Source organism: Dermacentor silvarum, chromosome 7 (assembly GCF_013339745.2).
Source record: "Dermacentor silvarum isolate Dsil-2018 chromosome 7, BIME_Dsil_1.4, whole genome shotgun sequence".
Taxonomy (NCBI): Eukaryota; Metazoa; Arthropoda; class Arachnida; order Ixodida; family Ixodidae; genus Dermacentor; species Dermacentor silvarum.
In genome coordinates, this window is record NC_051160.1 from 187,528,986 (window position 1) to 187,550,698 (window position 21,713).

At 43.8% G+C, this 21,713-nt stretch overlaps 1 long non-coding RNA gene and 1 other non-coding gene across 2 annotated transcripts; both read right to left on the minus strand.

Annotated features, from left to right (window-relative positions):
- Positions 1 to 8,785: 8,785 nt before the first annotated feature.
- Positions 8,786 to 10,926, minus strand: LOC125947091 (uncharacterized). The gene is made up of 3 exons (XR_007468130.1): positions 10,890 to 10,926; positions 8,938 to 9,056; positions 8,786 to 8,868 (listed from the first exon to the last, which is right to left on the minus strand). It is a non-coding gene; the product is annotated as an uncharacterized LOC125947091 (long non-coding RNA).
- A 10,015-nt stretch (positions 10,927 to 20,941) lies between these two features.
- Positions 20,942 to 21,130, minus strand: LOC119459790 (U2 spliceosomal RNA). The gene has a single exon (XR_005193807.1). It is a non-coding gene; the product is annotated as a U2 spliceosomal RNA (small nuclear RNA).
- Positions 21,131 to 21,713: the final 583 nt, after the last annotated feature.

The following is a 21,713-nucleotide window of genomic DNA, read 5'->3' on the forward strand; positions in this document are numbered from 1 at the left end:
ACGAGGATGGGATCCGCGCCGGGTTTCTAGGATGGCCACCACAACCAGTCCGAACGGAAGCATGGCGACCACTGTTGGGAAGCTACCGGAGTTCCATCCAGATGACGGCAACATTGAGGTGTACCTGGAGCGGTTCGAAGTATTTGCCGCGGCCAATGACATAGCTGAAGCCAAGAAGCTACCGGTCTTAACCGCTAACGGTGAGAAGGCGTACGTCACGCTACGTAGTTTGCTGCTGCCTAAAGCACCAGCTAAGGCGTCATTCACGGAAGTCGTGGACGTTCTGAAGAAGCATTACGCTCCTAAACGCTCTATGGTCACGGAACGGTATCGCTTTCACCAGCGAAAGCAACAACCGCATGAGACCGTCGCAGATTTCATAGTCGAATTGAAGAAACGCGCTGCAACCTGCGAATTCAGCACCTTTTTGACGGAAGCTCTGCGGGACCAGCTCATTGCTGGGCTACGTACCGAGGGAGTATGGTGCAGGCTGTTGGCAATGCCAGATGACGAAGTGACATGGGAATGCGCGTGCAGCGTAGCCATAGGCATGGAAGCCGCGAGACAAGACACTAAAGAAATGCTGCAAAGCAATGCCAAAGGAGCGCCTTCAGAAACGGAAGACATCTACTGGCAACAGAAAGTCGCGCAACAAAGCAAATCCCTAACGAAAGAAGCGCCGGCCCAGTACACCTTCGCGAAAGCAAAGTGGTCAGCGAAAGAAAAAAACGAAAAGGATGTGTCATCGATGCGCAGGACAGCATTCACCCGTGAGTTGCCGATTTCTGAACAGTACCTGTTATAAGTGTACGAAAAAGGGTCATGTTGCCAAAACGTGCAAATCTAAGCTTGTCCACAGTGTAGAGAGCGAAGAGTTTGACAACGAACTACTCACTTTATATCACACGAACCAAAAGGAAGGCGCGCCCGCCATTTTAGTCGAGGCTCGGATAAATGATAAAGTGATACCCATGGAACTTGACACGGGCGGAGAAGTGTCAATAATGTCGGAAATAGAGTGTGCAAAACACTTTCCGAATGCCTCTTGCAGACAAGCAAATGTCAAATTAGCCACCTACAATAGCACGGCAGTCCCTACTGTAGGCGTCATGGATGTAAAGGTGCAATACCATGACCAATGCTACGAACTACCACTGGTCATAGCGAAAGAAGCGCAGGGGGCTAGAATGCCCACGTTGTTTGGCCGAGATTGGCTTTCTAAAATCAAAATAACTTGGTCTAAAGTCTTGCCTGTAAGAGTTTTGGATAAGGAGACATCGCCTGCTGAGAAATTTCCCGAAGTGTTTGGCGGGGGTTTTGGTACCAATAAGGGGTTCGAATGCAGCGTTGAATTGAAGGATGACGTGCGCCCTATGCTTATGAAAGCGCGACCAGTGCCATACGCTTTGCGCGAGCAAGTCGAGCAAGAATGGGTGATATTAGAAGCAGCTGGTGTCATATTTAGGGTCAGGCACAGTACATGGGCAACGCCGCTTGTGATTGTCCCAAAAAAGAACACACAGGAACTGCGATTATGTGGCGATTACCGCGTCACGTTAAATCCAGCAATCAAGGTCGATCAATATCCCTTGCCACTGCCTGAAGATATATTTGCAAGCCTGCAGGGTGGAACCGTGTTTTCCATCATATATCTCTCGAAAGCGTACTTGTAGCTTGAGCTAAACAAGCAAGCTCAAGAACTGCTCACAATAAACACCCACTTAGGAGTCTTTAGGTTCCGCCGCTTGCCTTATGGCGTAGCGTGCGCACCGGCGATTTTCCAGGCCGTCATGGACCAGATACTGCACAATATGCCTGGAACCGCCTGCTATTAAGATGATGTAGTCATCGCAGGTGAGAGTTACGAGCAGTACTACGAACGAGTGGAGCAAGTTCTGCGACGCCTACGTGAACACGGCATAAAAGTGAACGCTAAGAAATGCAGTTTCTTTCAGCAGCGCGTCACATACTTGGGGCATGAGATCGACAAGGATGGCTTGCACCCAACGGCGGAAAAAGTAGGAGCCATTAGAAAAGCACCAAGGCCCACTAGCGTGACCCAGCTGAAGGCCTTTTTGGGTTTGATAAACTACTATGGGAAATTTTTCCCGAATTTGGCCTCGCTCTTGGAACCATTGCACCACTTGCTGAGAAAAGAAACTACGTGGCACTGGTCACGTGATTGTGATGAGGCATTCCGAAGATGCGAAGAAATGTTGACTGATAAACGTGGGCTGCAACTCTCTGATGTAAAAAAACTAATTTGGGTTACATGTGATGCCTCTGATTATGGGTTAGGTGCAGTGCTATCGCATGTGGGAAACGGTGAAGAAAAGCCAGTTGCTCTTGCTTCACGGTCGTTGTCTGCGTCCGAACGTAACTACGGACAAATTGAAAAGGAAGCACTTAGTGTTTTGTTTGCTGTAAAAAAAAATCACAAGTGCCTCTACGGGCGACCCTTTGATATAATAACCGATCACCAGCCCTTGACAATTTTGTTTGATCCTAAACGGCAGGGCAGTGCGGTGGCCACAGCAAGAGTGCATCGCTGGTTGACATTTTTGGCCGGCTACAGCTATAGAATCAAACACAAGCCACGAACAGCCATCCAGCATGCAGACGCATTGTCTCGTTTACCGCTGCCCGACACAGGCAGCAGCTGTGAAGAAGTCTTTTACTTTTAGGCCCTAAATGACTTGCCATTGAGATCAAAGGATGTCAGCCGGGAAACGGACGCGATGGGGTGTTGAGGGCTGTGCGTGACATGATTTGGCATGGATGGCCCAAAGCAGTGTCTGAGGAGCTTAAAGGTCTGGGGAGCTCACAATGCCTCACGTTTTAATTGTGTCTCTGCAATGCGCTCTATCTGAAGTGGAAGAAGGTCACTTACTGTAAGTCCAACGACCAGGCACCATCTCCTTCCGCTTTCACTAGAGGGCAGCATATACAACACGTCGCTCGTATAAATGAACAATACAGCCAAGACAACTATTTGCCAACAGAGGCCGCAATCGTGCTTTACTGTATATAAGCGAACCCATGAATTCCACTTCCTACAAATTATTGGTTACTTACAAGATATACATAATCTGCATATACATAATAGCAGAATATAAATTTTCTGGAAAATATTGTGCAGTGAATGGGGAGTATAATCCAGAACTTCTGCAAGACGCAACAGCGGTCTCTTAGCTTTTCCCAAATTCGCGTACATTAAAAAAACTAAACCTGAAATGTTTCTGGCTCACGCAGTCTGTAACGCCTTTTACTATATAATAGGTAATTTGAGGAAATAACTGTTATTGGCTTGTATGACACGTAAAATAATTGATTCTGTGGTGCAAAAGGTTCCGAGATCCGCTCGCACAGCTACAAAAAAGGCCTTTCCTACCGTATTCGGCTACTAAGGTTCATTATAAAACTATGTTGCAAGACTTTCCGTTTATAGGTTGGGCTCTTACGCTGGAAATTATTTATTTATTTATTTATTTTCAATACTGCCACACTCAGTTGAGAGCGTAGCAGGTGGGCATTACAAAGAGACAATCATGTTAAAAAAAATCAACATTTTGTAAACATGCGCTCTTATACAGGGCATTTAAAGCAAAAATCACGCATAAATTCAAATTAACATTTCAAAAACATGCATGATGCGCACACGAAATGAAGTACAACCACGAGGAAGGATTACAACCAGTTTGCCAAGCAAAGGAAATCAACTCCTTGTCGATCATGCGCAATGTGCAAACATGAACTAATACTAAAAAAAAAAAAAAAAACGCGAAGCACAACCAGGCACAGGATTGCAATCTGTTAAAAAAAGGGAATAGAATAAAGAAGCAAGCAAGCGATAGTATAAGAACGAAGTTATGTGCAACAGCATGAGCAACCCCTTTCACCAAGAAAACCGGTACACATTTCATAGGCCATCACCAGCAAATATTAGGAAAGGAAATACATTGTATAAGTGCAGGAATCTAAGAAGACGGAACTAGCCTTCAAATGAGAGTGTGCGTGGCAATGGGGGTGGTACTAGAGGTTAGATGTATGTTCTAACTTTGCACTGAAAGCGCACACTGTTTCGGCATCCGTGATATCTGGATGTAACCGATTCCACTCACGTATAGTAAGTGGGAAAAATGATTGCCCAAACGAGTCGTTCTTGAAAGAATATTCAATTAAGGTGTATTTATGCTTATGACGAGTCGGGCGCGACTGTGAAAATGCGACGTACTTAGACACATCAATCTTATAGCTGTGATGCAGCAGTTGGTACAGAAACTTGAGACGTGCCTGCTTTGCTCTTGTGGATAGAGTCCTAATGCCAGAATAAGTCAGAAGGTTATAGTGGGAGAGTCCGTGCGTTTATACTTGTTATACACAAATCTTATGGCTTTGCGCTGTACCGACTCCAATTTTGTTATACTAGTTAGGGAATGAGGGAACCAAACTGTGTTAGCATATTATAACAGTGGTCTTACGAATGTAATGTATGCTAGAAGCTTTGAGGACGCGGGTGCCATTCTTAAACATCTTTTTACATAGAATAGCTTGCGTAGTGCGGCTGCCGTGATGTTGGCAACGTGTATGTCCCATCTGAGGTCTGACGTCAATGTAACGCCTAAATACTTATGTTGTTGAACATTCGCTAGCGGTTTACCATTAATAGTGTAAGTGAATTCGGACGGGTTCTGTTTACGTGTTACTGCAATGGTTACAGATTTTTTTACATTTATGGACATTTGCCATTTAGCGCACCAGTCTACTAACTTATCAAGGGACGCGTTGAGTTTAAGGTGGTCTGTGATGCTGTGAATTTTCTTATAAATAATGCAGTCGTCTGCGAAGAGCTTGATACTACAGTCAATGTTTTCTGTAATATCATTTATAAAGATTAAAAATAATAGTGGTCCTAGGACGGAACCTTGAGGAACTCCAGAAGTTACAGGGACAGTTTCTGATTTAATACCTTCGAAAAGCACGAACTGTGAGCGGTTTGTTAAAAAAATCTTTTATCCATGAAAAAATTAATCCCTCTCCGATTACATTTTTTAGTTTTGTGATTAGTTTACTATGACACACGCAATCAAAGGCCTTTGATAAATCAAGTAAAATCATGTCCATTTGGCCGCGGTTGTTGATGTTAAGTGCGAGGTCATGAACTACCTCGGTTAGCTGGGTGATAGTGGACAAACCACTACGAAATCCGTGCTGATTAGGGCACAAGAAGTTTAGTTTCTCAAGAAAAACGGTTATGTGTTTTAGGATAATGTGTTCGAACAACTTACACGAAGTGCTAGTAAGATATATCGGACGGTAATTTGCTACTGAAGACTTATCTCCTGATTTGTGAATGGGTATTATTTTGGCAATTTTCCAGTCGTCTGGTAGCTGAGACAAAGTAAATGATTTACGGAAAATTAGCCCAAGATACTTGCTGCACCATTCCGCATATTTTCTAAGGAACTCGTTTGGAATATCGTCTGGGCAACTGGATTTTTTAGGATTTTTTGTTATTTTCGCATTAACCTCATATTTCTATTCTTAAATGCGAAATATTATCACGCAAATGTTAAATACAATATCAATAATTAATCTTTATGGCAACTGCAGAACCACAGTGCCATGGATATTTAGAAGTGTGGTTGGCTGATTTTCTTAGAAAACCCCGCCATTACTTGTTATAATCGGCTACGGCGTGAAGGCTGTAGATATAAGATGCATTTAATCTTTGGTATAACTTTCCAGTCCACCCACGATGACACGTCGTCCTTGCATTAATGCGAGATATAATTATCTATCACGAGGATTGTGCAAAAAAATAATAGGTTTTCGCATTTTGGCAAACCTTCCACGCATTATTATTGCTCTTACTTTTGATACGTGAAGTACACGTACAAAACATTTCAACTTTGCATTTTAGGATAAGCGCGAAAAAAAACCGGCTTAGATAATATTACACAGCTTGTAATTACGTGTATATGTGGAAAATGCTGCTCTTTACTTGCAGGGTTATGCTAAGAACATTTTTATTTATTATATTACAGAAAATGAGCATTTATATCCTTGCACTAAGCTTTTAGGGCAACGTGGTAAGTTTTGCTCAATCATCTGTGAGCGCAACAGGAAAACGAACTACAAATTGTGCCTCGGCTGGATCAGAAGGAAGCCCACTCTCGGCGATTATTACGTTCGAAAAAGCCATGCTTTTCTTTATTCTTGAGAGTTCTTTATTGTGCATGATAGTAGAGTTACAAATCGAGATTATATAAACTTACATAGGGAGGTCCCATAGTCAACAGACTGTACAGGGGACCTCCCATTAAAAATGGGAGGTCCCCAGGCGAGTGATTTGCGAGTATTTTGTTTCAGAGAAACCTATGTTAGGCTTACATGTTAAACTTACGACGATCTATTTGATGTTTATAAAGAATTTTGTACGACCCCAATTTTCACATGATATAAGTGCGTTCATTTCAATGCCAACTCAATGTTTACATCTAAAATCTTTTATTTGTTAGTTCTAAAATACGTTTTCATTCATCGAGACCATATAGCATAATTAAGGAAAGCTGGAAATAACCTACATAGAAAATGCAATAACAAAGTGCAAAATTATGAGTAGTGAAGGAATAACGTTTAAAGAATTCCTTAAAATCTCATTTGGAAGATGGTGCAGTTAGGAATTGAGTCTTGCTGTGAGTCAAGGTTGAGTATCAAAACAATCAAGGCAAGCACCGCTTGGTAGACAGTGGTTCCTAAAGTGTGATAAAAATACATTCATTTCTTTAGTTACGACAGACGAAAAATGCTAGAATGATTCTTGAAAACATTCACAGAAATCTCAGGACATCTTTTAGGAAAATTTGTGGGCAGGTATTTTTCACATTTGGGCTGGTGTTAGTATTTCTGCCAAGCAAAGAAAGCTCGACTGTCGCGTGGCTTAAATTCACAATAACAATTGTTAGAGTAAAGTGAGTAATGAAATTTTTATCTTGTCTTTTGCATAGCTGCCCTTGCATTTTAATTTTGTATCCAGATAGTATCCGCCTTCTCGAAAAACGTGCGCGAAATGACGTAACAGCGCTATCTACAATAGTATAAAAGAAAAGCTGCATACCAAAATAAGTAGGTGTTATGTATAATGCAAGGCATATTTAATTACTGCTCCCAAAAATAGAATATATATTGTAGGCCATCAAGCCCCAAAATAAACACGCATTGCTTCACCACTTCAAGGAGGAGCAGCTGCTACTGCTGATTTTAAACTCGAAAGCGCATATAAAAATAGTAACATACGTGCGCAATATTATACGTCCTGCGCAGGCATTAAAGATTTCTCGAAAACTAACGCTCCGCTTTTTTCTTGAAATACTCACGCACATTTGAATGTCGAGGCTGCAATACTTTTCCTTTTATTTAAGTGTATGCCACTTATATAACACATTCTACGTATGACAGGCTTTCAAATTAAACATTTGTTTTTTAAGCGCTGTCCTATATACGTATTTTAAATGTTTCATTTCAATTCTTCTTGAATGTTTCTTATTTTAATGTACACATTCAGAAAGGTGTTGTGTAACTCTGTGGTATGTAACATTTCTGAATAAAATATGAAGATGCAATATGAAATAAGATCATTTGGAGTCAGCATGTCCGAGGTTGAGATTGCACTAAACACTTACTTTAGTAGCATGTGTTGAAAAACGTATACAGCTTAAGCTAAAATCTTTCAGAGCAGTTGTGTGTTTTCAGCGTTTACGTATAAAAATGTACACGTTGTATATTATGCGCTTTAATTACAAGTCACCGCATTAGCTGCCGCTTAAGCTATAATTAGCCTAGAAGATCTCAGGATACCTCGGGCATAACTTTTTTAACAGCAAAGCTGTTCTAGCTAACCGTAAGAGGTGGCACCTGCTTTCGCAAAACCTCCCCGAGCTATGACGCCGCTGCGTTGCCTAGCAACCATCTCGCGGAGCGGCGTGTCCCTCGCCTCCTCTGCGTGCCGTGCACATGTTGCCTTGACATGGGACGTTAACGAGAGGCAAGGAGAGCATGCGCGCAGCGGGCGCAGCTAGGTAGAGGGATAGAGAAAATGAGAGCGAGATAGAGAAAGCCATTGTAGCAGCACCAACGAGGGAACGCGCAGAGGTGCTGCCGACCTCGCCCGCGTTGCCTAGCCGCGCTTGCTCCGAAGCAGTAGCGATGACGTCACCTCGCTTTGCCTAGTAACCTCCGGCGCAGGTGAGCGCTCGCTTCACTTGACACAGACACGGCTCCTGCCGGTGTGCCTGCTTTTGTGGCATGCAGGAACGCTGTCGCACGTAAGCGCCAACGCGTCCAGCGCTAGCCACGCGAAATTTCTCGAAAGGGAAGGTACCTCAGAAAATGATCGCTTGGAATACCTTCCCTACATGCGTAGTTAAGTTAAACCAAGTGAAGACCTAGCTGCAACCAAGTTAATACCTAGTAGTAGCAGCCAGTAAGACTTGAGGATTGACACTTTACTTTGCCTAAGCTTTGCACGACCGAGTTGCAACTTGCCCGCTTTTTTACTCCCGCTGTTATTAAAATGATGTACTTTAATTAAAATGCTAGTCGAACAAGCGAGGATCATTATAGGTCCATCATAGCGTCTACATAAATTTGAATTTAAAAATTCGTTTGCAACGTTTGTGAGAGCTTGTATATTTTCTCGTTCAGCTGTTCATATAAAGGCAACTACGTATATCTAGCATTTATTTCCATGCAGTAATATATTTGCCCACGACCATTTACTTACATGTGCAGGTGACTATCATTGCGTTGAATTGGTCACTCCCTCTATTATTGAGAAACGTTGCAAGGCATTTGTTGGAACTTGGTCTGAAAAAGGAAAAAAAAACGTAAGTTTTTATAACCGAAACGCACTATGATGTTGTGCAAAAGTCTTACCCTCTCACAAAGGTACAGCCGCCTTCTGTTACATTTTTAATCGAGTCTTGATAGCACCTTCGTTCCATATCATTAGAGGTAGTTGCATAGGTATGTACTTCTACCGACGGCTTGTACATCTGAAAATAAATAAAAAGGCCGAAGATATGATGTTCCAAAGGATGCAATAAAACTATCGGAGACCATTGCGAATCGCACTGCGATTTAGGCGGCACATGGTGCACACGTGAACAATTCTATGCAATTTAACAGTATAATTCTTTTTTCTATTTGTTATTGCAGAATTTTAAACGTCTGTGCATTTCTGTGAGTTGATGCTAGAGTCATTGATGCTTGAGCTGCATGATGGACGTCACGCCTTGCCTGCTATACCACAAGTGACGTCTCAAGCATGTAAAGTGACGCATATAGTAAGATATGCACTCACAGTAATAAGTTACTAAAGTGTAATATAGATACCAGTTCATCTAATAAAGGCCAAGAGCATTACCGTTGTGTGCGTTTTGTAGCTATTTACTGAATACAAGCGATCGTTGCAATACATTTTATCTAAGCTCTCTAGATCTTTAACGATATGACCCTAAAGGATGTAGTTATTCAGAACACAGCGCTGGTAAAAAAATGTCGCTTACTGACTTGAAGACAGACCTGAGTAACGCTGTTACCTAAAGTAAGGTACAAAGTCACCTTACTCTGCTGGCGTACTGCAGCAACGAAGTGTCGTTGTGATTGTGGAATCATATTGAGCAACAAGTACAAGGTTATCAAAGCGTGTCATAACAGAGGATCGTAAAAGGCGGGAATAAAGAACGCTACGTATTCTATGAGGACAGACCTTACCACTACGCCGTTTAAATATCAGAAAAGTGAGCATGCGTGCACGTTTGTTTGCTATTGCAGTTTTCATCTCCGAATATTTAGCACTGCTTATTCAACAGAAATCCTAGAGGAAAACGTGGGAACAACATGTAGTGGAGGCACATTTAAAGCACTGTAGTTTCCCCCTTTTCAGAGCTTTTTATTATCGGAAGCTTATAGTGTTTTTAAACATTGCACCTAACATCGCTGTGTTTGTTGGAGGTGTTTCCGAACCCATGCGCTATGGTGAAAAATCCGCAAATACAAATTTTTATGCACCAGGTTAGTGGGATAGCATTGTTTAGTAGCTTTCTTATTTCTGGCAAACATGTGCAAGGTATATTAAAACAAAACTTCGACAAACTGCGTTATAATTTATCATTACTTCTAATATTACTGCATGAAATTTGATATTCTTATCGCATTTACCTCATGTTTCGAAGGCAAGCCTGAAACGAGCAAATACTAATAAATTGTGACGAGAAGGCGCTTTGTCAACACCATAGTACTTTCATCAGAGCTGCAAGTAATTTCCTGGACAACATGTGCATCTCAACAAAATGGATCACTAACGTGAAAGAAATTCAAGACACCGATTATTGCCATCATATGAGGACCGTTTTCGCGATGCGGAGTGGTAAACATTTCATCATAGACTCGCTTTAAAAGAAATAAAATGCTTCATCCTGCTGCAGTTCTGTGGTACCGATTTTTTACTTCATCATCAGAAGCTTCAGATGGAGCGAGGGGACATTAAATCAGTTGATAAATACCGTATATGTAGTTATTACAACACATAATGGCTGTTCAAGTGGGTCCATACCAGTGACCTTCCAAATTGTAAAATGTAAATTGCAATGTGGGATTAACAGATGGTATTAGGAAAGAACGCCAATAAACTTTCGATTGGATAGACTGAGGAAATGAGGAAAGTTGTACAGCATTATTGGTACTTTATAGATTATTTGCCGGTCCGTATCAACTTATGTTTGTTTGTCATTGAGCTATAAAGGAGCACATATTGCGGAGCATTCACTTTTCATCTGAAGCAATAGGAATTGATAGCTCCGAATGTATAGCTTGAATTGACTTACCTTGGTGATGTCTGGCTCCGTTGGCGTCGGTTTTGGCTGAAAACAAAAAACAAGACAAATGCCAAGACTTCACAAGTGAAAACTTCACTCAGTAAACATAATAAATGAGCATTAGTGTCTATTTGTGAAAGACGTGTAATCTGTGGCAATTTGTCTTTACGTGATATGAGCTGAAGTAAATTTTTCCTTAAAAGCACATATACCCAAAAATGGTTAGACCAGTTATATCTCTCGTCACATACATATTTTTTCTGTGGTTCGTGCATAACGAGAGCAAGATTACAGTACTTCTCCTTTTTTATGTTTTCGCATCTACAATACATACCATCGAGCACCCCCCCCCCTCCCCTGGCCACCTTATGCATATTAGTCTCCCGTAAAGCAGATTGATGTTCCACATTTGAATGTATTGTATGATTGCATGAATCAGAGTAGTACGTACGTTATATGTGAGAGTAGTACGCTATATGTCGAGTTTTCTGTAACCTATGTGGTATTTTTCCAATTGTATCTTGTTAAAATGACTCAAAGTTGGCGCAGAGGTATCACTTTCACAAAGTAAGTTATCACATCTGCATGCTTGTTTGCAATGTAATGCGATTTCTTAAAATTCACAAAAATTAAATTCGTTATCCCTCTGCGCTGCACTAAATATTGAACGATCCTGTTGTTTTGATCCTGAGTAGGCTTTAACCCTTCAACTGGCAAGACAAGAAAGGCTTAACCTAGAATGGTTTATTGCTTTAGTTATTGTTTGATTTGATCAAACACATACCAATTTACATAATAAACGGTTTCTCTAAAAACCAAGGGAGATATAGTAGGTTAAAATTATTGTTGACCAAGTGGTGAAACATAATTGTATGGCCCAAAACTGGTCTGTGGTACTTTCTTTAGCAAAGTGAATGTGTGTTCTTGAGATGTACCTTTCTGGTGGTATATGAGAGCATGCTTACACAAGGAAAACTAAATTGCATTGGCGAGAAAATGACCCCCACGTTTCCTACGAAGGTAAGGACGAAGCCTTCAGGTTTTGTGACCAGTACATCTGCTGCTGCTCACGCTGAACATTTTAGTGAATACCACAGTTAAGCAGGTACAAAAATAAACCTAAATGAAAAGGCACGGACTAATATTTGGATTTGTCTAGCTTTTTGCAGATGATTTTGTTAGGTCAATATTGTTGAGCTACCAGTAAATGGTTAATGTCTTCAAAGATAAGAGCCGCATATTAGACAACAATATTTGCGGAAAATAGGTAAGGCATTTGTTAGCATTGTTATCGACCACGGTCAAGCGCCGACCTGAATGCGCATTGTGTGGATATCCCGAGGAAAGAAAAAAAAAATATGCGGTTTGTCATGCTGAGCACAACTAGCATCTAGTAAACCACGCCCATAAAAAGGTCAGGGTTGCTTCACGAACGGGACCAGAAAGGAACCCAAAAATTATCTACTGCCTTGAAAGCCTAAAATGAAGGTTTGCTTTAACCTCTACGAGTATACTGTTATTTCGGTAATAACTGTCATCGATGGCAACACAGTCCAATCATATCTACGATTTATGTAACGCTCCCATAGTTTCAAGTTTGTTCAGATTCTAACCTCTAATGATGTGTTGGCCTTAGTGTCGTTGTCGGAGTTGCCCTATTCTTCTTAGGCCGTCTCAAACAGTAAGGTAGAAAAGGATCAGCCTAATCACTCAAGTTTTGATAAAATTAGCCATAACCTAACTTGTAAACTTGGCTGTGCGTGTTTCCCAAGCGTTACGGAGCAAATTTGCAGTTTCTGTCATGCGTTACAGAAAGCGCAGAAATACTATTGGCGGAAATGATGAGTGACCACACTCGTTCCTACTCCCAGGTATGCTTGTTCCTTTTAGTCCGAACAATAAAATATCATGAAAGAATAGTTCTGGGGGTCATATGGTAGGGCATTTTCTTCTGGCTCTGTTTTGGGACTATCTGCAATAGAAAAAAAATACCATTTTCCTGAGCCGCCTTCGCACTATGAAAGAAAAAAAATCTGTGCTTTGCGTTTACATTTTCGCCGGTTTAGTACACGTTTTTTCTAACAAAAAGGACTGAAAAGATTACCACTTGCGTCTTTAGGGCTGGTGAACGTAAACTTAATTATTATTGTGATAGCAATTATATGGACACTTCCACCGAATTTCTGCCGTCGGCGTCGCCGTGAAGTTCCGTATAGATAAAATCTTCGCCGCGCGCCGTATGCCCGAGCGGAAGCGTGCGGGAACGCACGCTGTCACGGAGAGCCAACGCACTCAATCTTCCACGCGCAAGCAAGGAAGTGGGAAGCGAGCGCCGGAGGGAGCGGGGGGGGGGGGGGGGGGGGAAGCATTTCTACTCTGCCAACAACCGCGCTCGTCGCTCGCTCGCACCGTCTCTTATCTCCACACGGCTCTGACCTTTATGCGATGTGCATTCGCCGCTCAGTTTGCGTTGAAGCGATAGACCACACGTACCTTCGCCCGCTGCGGCGTATATGCGCTTGCTGCCAGCGTTTTGACAGTCGTCGTCTGCAGTCATTCAGTGTGATCTATTCATGTTTGTTCGTGCGCGCTCACACCACAGTTAGTAATAGTCGGGCCACATTTTCCAACGCGCGCTACACATGCAATGCTGCCCGGATCGGCAGTGCAGCGCTACAGGTGTGTCCCTTCGCACGTGCTGCCCACGGGAAGCGCTTCTCATCGACACCACCGTTTCACACGCGCCTTCTCGTGGTCATCGAGTCTCTCTTCATGTCGGTCTACTTACGCCGCAGCACACCTGCTTACTTAATCAGCTCATGTTTACTACAATTCATATTGCTACCAAAGCCGCTCACCTTACTTCGTATGACATTGCTGTGTTGCTATCGCATTCATTGCTTCACCCTTAGGGCGAAACTGTGACATTTTTTATCCCCTTCTACTGTGTAACGTTTGATTGGTATCCATGTTATACCGCTCATGTTAAAGTAGTGCTTTTCGTCGCCTATTTCTAGTGGATCTGACTGAGCATTGCGTGTTCTTTTTTTTCTAAAAGTGGATGCGCAGCTTCGCGAATAGTAGTAGGACGTGCGTGCACAATTCGTTTGCCATTGCATCCTGAGTCATTCTTCTTGTAATTTTATTATTACCTATCGCTTTAGGCACGAGGAATTTATTATATCAGAGGGGGGAGGGGGTTATTCTGTGAGTGCTCACCCAGTGGACATGTCAAGTTAGTGGGCTGCTCAAGTTCTGGTTGGCTGGGCTTAAGTATGGGTGACAAAGAAACAGGTGCTTCCTGCCAGTCAGCACTTCAGTAGTAGACGAAAATAACATGTCCACTAGTTGGATATTTAACCTAAATATCCAGGTGGAAAGTTACAAATGAAAGGAGTAGTCCATGCCAGAAAAATTGTTGTCACATCCTAACACCTAATAAATCTTTTATGAAGGCTTTCATGCGCCCAACAGTCTTTGGAGGGAATCCTAGTGCAACGCACGAGGCCGACTCATAAAAAAAGCTTGTATTAACTCCAGTGCATGACTCTTTATGATGAAGTGATCTTACTACTATCTCCATCATATTGTTACGAGGCATTGCGTACTAGCCTGCTGTTAAAGGACTGCTGTGCAACGCGAAAAGAAAGAAGACGAGACATGCCGCGTGAGATGCTGTCAGCCATTCTGTGGTAGCAGCAGCCTGTATATATTGTCATATAGAATTCCGCCTCTCCCGTGTACTTGTGAAACCCCGTGACAATTAATCATACTCTTCCACTGATTTAGCGCTTGGATCGTCCCCACTTTTTTCTGACATAGAATGAAATGTTATTGGGAATCCTTTTGGGAGTGAGCAGTCAGGTAAAATACGTGTACCCTGGTGGAATAAAGACAGCCGATGTGCACGAAAGGAACAAAATAGTGCCTAGGGAAAACTACGTGAGTGCCGACGTGCCAGAAATCTTGATGAATATACAAACGTCAAATCACAGGGGAGGCAGAGACGATGACAGGCTAAGAGAGCCTGTTAGGAGATGTTCATACTCGTCCAACAGAGGGTTCTAATCCTAAAGTGTGTCTATGTGCATTGTTTGATGCGCATGGTCACAATGGTCCAATACACCTCATTTGTCCCACCCACGCTGTTATTAGGACAATCATGATGACAAGTTCCACAGCGATACACCACAGCTTTTTCAAGAACAGATTTTATGCAATGCGAGAAACCTCTTCGACATCCGGTATAGCGTCGCCTGTTAAAGCCTCTAACGCTGGTACTCGAATGCAGAACAAAGTTTCCTACAAAAAGTCACAGGCCTGCGCGGCACACGCACCACAGTCACCCCGTAAGCTGGTAGAGCGGCTCAAGAGTAGCTCCCATTTTGGCACCACGCACAACAGGGTCTTCGGGCAGTCTGTTCGCCTTGTTTTGACGAGAACGATCTGAACTGTCCGCGCGGCGTCGACGGCGAGCTGCGGCTTGTAAAGGTACCTCCGAGCCAGCAGACGAACGCCGGCTCATCCAGCGTGCGGTGGAGGCTGCGGAATCCCGAAGGATCCCCGCCGACCTCCTCTAAGCCAGCGCAACCGGTCTTTGGACGGGTCCTCTGTTTTTTGGGCGAAATAAAGAATTCACTACCACCGTCAATGACTGCCGTCGTTAAGCAGGAGCAGAGCTGGGGAGGTCACATGACTAGGAGAGGAAGAGAGCCGCGGTGGGGGAGGGCAGGTCACGTGACCAGCAGAGGAGGAGCTGAGAGGCGCGTTGGGCGGCGGAGGCGACGACAGCGAAGCAAGCTGTGCATTCGCGGCCGCTTCGCTTGCCCTAATGGCTCTGCTTGCTGAGGATGGGACGCGTTGGCGTCGACGGGTGACGGCGTTGCTAGCGCATTGCGGGAATGGGACGCGTGGGATTCCACGCGCGACGGCGTTCTTAGCCCGTTGGGGGAATGGGACGCTTCGGGTCCACACTGAATGTCTACCACAGCGATCACAAGGCAAAAAAAAAAAAAACCGGCATGACACCTGTGAAAACCCACGCAATGCTAGGGATTAAACAGTGAATAAAAGTACTTTTTACCACACCTTGGTGATCATGTCTCACTAATAAAATGCAGCCAGTTCCACGAAGTAAAATATGGTGGTGTGGAGAAGTGGTCGTTTCTTCTGTCTAAAACAGACTACCACAGCGAAAAAAACAAATATACGGGACAATCGCAGAAACAGAACGACCACAGCTTCATTGTTTCGGCGTATTTCACTTCGGGGAAATGGCTGCATTTTTGTTACTGTTATGTTATGAACGTGAGAATTTTTTTTCTCTAAATACCGTGGTTTGATTCCAAATGCTGCATCTTCATGTACGTGAAAAAATAATTATCTCCATCATCTCCTCATGTTTACTGTGGTAAAAACTGCATTTGATTGCCAAAACGCAGAAATGAATTAGGCACTACGTGTAGTACATTGACATGTTGCTGCTGCGTTCGGTATTTTTTCAGTGATTTAGAAACACGGCTCAAGGTTGCTTTCGGTTGTCTGGGACGACACCGAGGTCTATATCAATTAAGTGTGAAATTTCTCGCTAGCAGTTGACTCCTTTACAGATACACCATATTTAATCGCCAGAATGAATATTTTGCATAATCACTTCCGAGTGAATTTCGTAAAACGTTGAAGGCAATGGATTGTACAAGGGGCCTTAGGCGGATATGTGTGTTAACAAGAGTTTTGAGTTCGTGACGATGCGCTCTGTAATATATTTTCAGGTTTGTTTCCATTCGTTGTAGAAAATTGGTTAAAGGTAGGTAGCGTGTCAGATACTGAAGCCGCTGATGGTGCAATGACACGTGTTTGTATACCACTAGTGGCCATCATGGATAAAGTTTTACTGTTTCCTGCAATGGCGGTGATTAACTTCTGTATGACAAGTCATTAGACCGTTTAAGTTTAGCGTTTGCAAGCAAACGTAAACGCATTACGTACGTAAAGAATAGCATCGTCATCACGGCGCATGCTCTGAACGTTATTTGAATTCTGAGATTTACGTGCGCTATGATAACGTACGTTATTTGGCCAATTTAACGTTGGTAATTTTTACGGGCGCTACGAAATAACGTTGTCAAACATGGCGGCACCACTGTCTCCCCCTTTTCAGCATGAATTCTCGTGATGGTTGTGCTCTCACTCGCGTAGATCACCAGTAACTATATAAATGAGCTTTTCCTTTCTTTAAACTCACCTGAAACGTTAGTTTTGGGCGAACAGCGCGCCCAATTTCTGAGATCGTTCGGCGATTCCGGCGACCGTAGGCCTAATGCGACGCGTCCGCATACGTTGCCGTATAGCAACACAAGGATGGATGCTAATGGATTGCCTTGTCTTGGACAGGTTTGGCGTAACTCAAAGTCGCTGGCGGTGCAATGGTAACGCGAGTTTCTTCTTGGAAAACAGTCTACAAAATGGAGGCTGTACCAGCAACAGGTATGACACGCTTTCGCTTCACTGAGAAAGACGATTTAGCTCTTCTCCGTGAAGTGAATGCTTGCAACGGACTTCGAAATCCATCAAAATGGCGAAAGATTGCGAAAAACGTGGAACTTGCGACGATGAAGGTGTTCAGCGGAAGAACCTTGCGTGGGAGATGCAAACTTCTGCTAGCGATTTTCGACAAGAACGACCGAGCATTTCTTCGAAAGTAAGTGGGCAGCCTCGATTCTGCAGAATGTAAACAGAAAAACAAACAAAATTACATCATGATGTCTAGATGGGTAGGTGCGCCGACCGGCCCGTCTGGAGCGCAGTTCACCGCTTCTTTGTATCACGACGCTCACCGTATGCCACCTGTAGCAGACGGTGAGCAAAAAATAAACACCGTATTGGAATAGTTGCATGTCGTCTGTTCGTTTCAGCTTGAAATGTGAGTAGCTCCGTGTCTCTTTTACTGTTTGAAAGTTCCTAAGATATGTGAAATGTGGAACATCATTTTGTTCGACACACTTGAAATGACAGCTGTAGTGGCGACCGAAGATGTTTAAGTGACACAGGCGGTTCGGGTAGGCCATGCGACGCAAGCACATGCACAGGGATTCCTGGGCAGACACTCTCACTCCTTGAGCGCTTGTCATCTAGTCCGTCACTTGCAACGCTTTCACAAGAACAGGCAAGTCCTGCTTTGTAGCGTGAGCTACACTGGCCTAGCCAAGCCCGTTTCGCGTGGCACATCAAGAGCCGTGCTGCGCATGCGCAAGGATCAGTCATGTCACACGGCTTGCGCACCGGAGCCACCGGAGCCGGCACCTCTCGCGCACTCCGCCGCCGCCGCGCGCGACTCACCGCCGCCGGTCTGCGCATTCCAGAGGAGTGACGTCGTAGCCGTGGTAGACGCACTGGCGCCGGCGCGCGCTCGCTGTGCCGTCGCCGTCTGACACTGCGCTGGAGCCGCTGCGCTTCTGACTGGCGTTTGCCAGTGTGGTATAGCCATGGAGAAGGAGAGCGCAAATGCTGCTCAACAGCGCAGAAGAACGGAGAAGCTTGACTCATCGGATCCCGAAGTAGTTGCCTGGCAATTAGCGGTTGAGCGTAGGAGACAACCAGGAAAGCGAAGAATAATCAGCTGAACCTTTGCTAACGCTACGTATATCCTGGCATAGCCGAGCTAAGCCACTGCAACTTTTTCAAACCCCAATTGGCGACGGAACGTGTGGTCTGAGATGGCATCAATGTTGAGGAGCCCATTCCTGGCTGCATACAACCTGGGCCTTGGTTCGCGCTCGAGCATTGTAATTGCTTCGATACATGTCGTGCCAGCTTAGGTAAGCCAAGCAAAAAGGGTCCCAAAGAACACTTGAGCACTACATGAGTTTGTGAACAAGAACAGGTCGTGCGACGCAGAACCTGCTGCTGAATCGTTTTCGCGACGTTCTCGCACACACATAAACGGATTGGCCACTTCCTCGGCTACATGTGACTCGCTTGTAGCCAAGACGGGAATTTATCATTGATTTAGGCAAGAGATGGCGCTACGTCCGCTTACGTTTCATACTACGTTTACGTTCACGGAACGTTAAACTTAAAGTCCTTAAGCGACGCACACCCTAACGTCCCGTAAAGTGTTTGCGTTTAGCATATGTAAGTCGAGAAACGCTAAACCAAAACTGTATATTAACATCGGTGACGATAACGCTCCTCATCAGCGTAAACGAACGGACGGAGGGACTGACAAGGCCAACCCAGTTTCCAGCAAGTAGCACGATGGAGTTGAGATATTTTCCAGAATTGACTTCGAACCGGCACATTCCACGTCATGAGAGCAATCAGACAACCGTCGTCGTCATTGCGCCTTCGACGTTCCATTGAAATAATTTTTAGTCATCATTTCATTGATGCCACTGCGATGTCATTATACAGTCGTCATCATGCCATAATGGTCGTGACCACCCCTTGCAAGCCGATGTTATACAAAATTGGGCCGATGCCAGAGACAGTGTATGTCGCATTTAGTCCAAACAGCAAAAATCTCGGAATCACCATTCATACTTCAAACCCAATCGCCTGCTTGACTGACACAGGCTATTTCTTCTACAGCAGAGGTGCACTTGGGAGAGTTCATCAACGCTGCGTGGAAGAACGATACCAATGAGGCGTTGCACTGAGGGCTTCGAGTCACTCTCTAATTGATGTCAAATAAAGTGTTCATCTCTGTATCTCCTTCTCTCTTAGAGTGACCACTACAGATTTTAGATAAAGGTGTCTTCTCCAATACGGTTTCGGAACATTTATTTGATGATTGAATTAAAAGCAAACCTCATGGAGAGATTGCGTTCAGCCAGAATCGATTATTTTGTGCGAGTGCCATAAGCTTACAGTTACAATGTTGACCTTGCTTTTTTGTCATAGCTGGCCTTGTGTTTAAAATACAGAAAGCACCTCGCATACTTCAAAATTTATGTTTAATTGAGCATGCCATCACATCATCTGAGTGTTGCATTTTAACAAGTGAAGCCTGCTAAAACCTTTATTTGAAATGCAGCCGAATATGTAAACGCAACAACGCACTGGAGTCGCCTATGAATTCTTTTTTTTTATATTTATACGTAAGGATCTGTATTCAATAGATAATATAAATAATTTATTTGCTACAGCAGAAAGTAAATGTTCACGCGCGTTTTCTCGTCACCCCTTCCAGTAGGGTGAGGTATATGAAACGCTGCCGAAGCAAGAACACCTCTTCCGTAAAAAAATGTACATCCCTTGGTCAGAATGCTGGCGGTTATTTTAGACTTGTGTATTCGCTACCCTTACATGCGTAGGATCATTTTCCCTAGTTTGGTATTTCTTTTTCTTACCCCAATATGATTACGAGAATCAAGTCGCTTGGACAACATCGCACACAATGTCTACGCAAAATAAATATTGTGGCTCCCCACGACATTGACAAAAGTACTACAATATATCGCAGGGTTTTTGAAGCACCACATTCAATGAGAAATGCATTTTTTCATGCTTGCGTATGCGGGATGCGAATATACAGTGTGTTCCAGGTAACTTGAACCAACGATTTAAACAACGTCGTTAACCGCAGCTAGGTGAAACAAACGACATATGTGTTGCCGTCATATCGTGCTCCTCAAAATATGTATTATATTCCGCTTAAATAGTTCATTAACTGAGACGAAATATTCAAAAACATTAGTATTTACTTTAGCTCAAAGTGTGTTTCATTATCTTGTTCAGGGGCTTCAGAAACAACCTATCCTTTTTTTGTGTGGCAACGTACATGCTGCGCGAAGATTGTTTTTCGGTGTTTCAAGAAATCCCGCGAAAAAAGAAATAAAATCACGTGACTTCGCATATGCCCTACGTATTGCAGCGCTCTCAACCATACTTCGAGCGAAAGAACAACTTATCAAAGACGGCTACCCTTCTTTTACGATTGCCAGCATGGAAGGTGATGCACTGTGAAGCCGATGCCTAGAGCCTCAGCGGCTCACTTCGCCACTGTCGGCGCGCGCTTTTCTTACACCGAAGCGGTATATGGCTAGATTCCAGCGGTTCGATGTCCGTAGACCAAAAGTTCCGAAGATAGTACAATACCAGGCCGACCCGCGTTGGAGGTGAAGCAGGCTTCAAGTACTCCGCCATTGTGGTCATTGTGTTTGGCCCAATATCTTTGGGCCAAACACAAACCGTATCAGATGTTAAGCTAATAAGAACAGATACTACACTTTGACTCGCGTCGGACATATCTACGCTCGCACCATACGTGTGTACGCCATCCCGTCTATTGAAACTATTCAATCTGAGTGCCTTCTATCGCGGGACGTCAAACCCTACGTAGGCTCATTTCTTCTGTTCTGCTCTGACTGCGAGATGGGGAGGCCGCGTGTTGTATGGTCTGAAATAGAACAGCGTTCCTACCAAGAACGACGGCGTGAACAGAAAAGAGAATGGGCGTGGTCGCGACGGAAGAAGACCAGCGACGATGAGCGGGCCGCGAACGCTAAGTGAACGCCTACCCACCAGGACCACGAGGCGAAAAAAAATACGAACCGTCGGTGCGGGCTTGATCCCGCAATCTTTGAACGTTTCACCGGAGCAGCGGTCAGTCACCCCATACACATCTTGGCTGGTCATCTACCTTCACAGAAGGAAATGGCACTTAATTTTTTTAAATCTTTCGTTAAAGTTACTTCCTACACGCTGTATACCTTCGTCCTAAGCCATTTGTTCAGGAACGAATTTTGAACAGACGGAAACACTACAATACCTGTGCACAATAATTAGAAATTTTATGATTATGTTATAATGAGGACTCCTAAAAATAAAAAA